The sequence below is a fragment of the Ostrea edulis genome, chromosome 5 (genome assembly GCF_947568905.1).
Source record: "Ostrea edulis chromosome 5, xbOstEdul1.1, whole genome shotgun sequence".
In the NCBI taxonomy this organism is placed as follows: domain Eukaryota; kingdom Metazoa; phylum Mollusca; class Bivalvia; order Ostreida; family Ostreidae; genus Ostrea; species Ostrea edulis.
The window spans coordinates 7,822,861-7,823,151 of record NC_079168.1 but is presented as its reverse complement, the minus strand read 5'-3'; positions in this window follow the sequence as shown (position 1 = coordinate 7,823,151).

Here is a 291-nt window from a genome sequence, read left to right as displayed (position 1 = left end):
AATGCAACTTTGTCTCTGTACAACAGTATCGTATTTCACTGATAATAAATTTTCCATACATGTTTATTATTAGTTTAATCATCAGGCACAATTGAATAGTCTCGTGGGGATTCGGGTTAGAATAGATCCTCAGTACCCCCTTGCTTGTCGTAAGAGGCGATTAAATGGGGCGGTCCTTCGGATGAGACCGGAAAAACAGAGGTCCTGTGTCACAGCAGGTGTGGGACAATAAAGATTCCTCCCTGCTCAATGGCTATAAGCGCCGAGCATAGGCCTAAATTTTACAGCCCT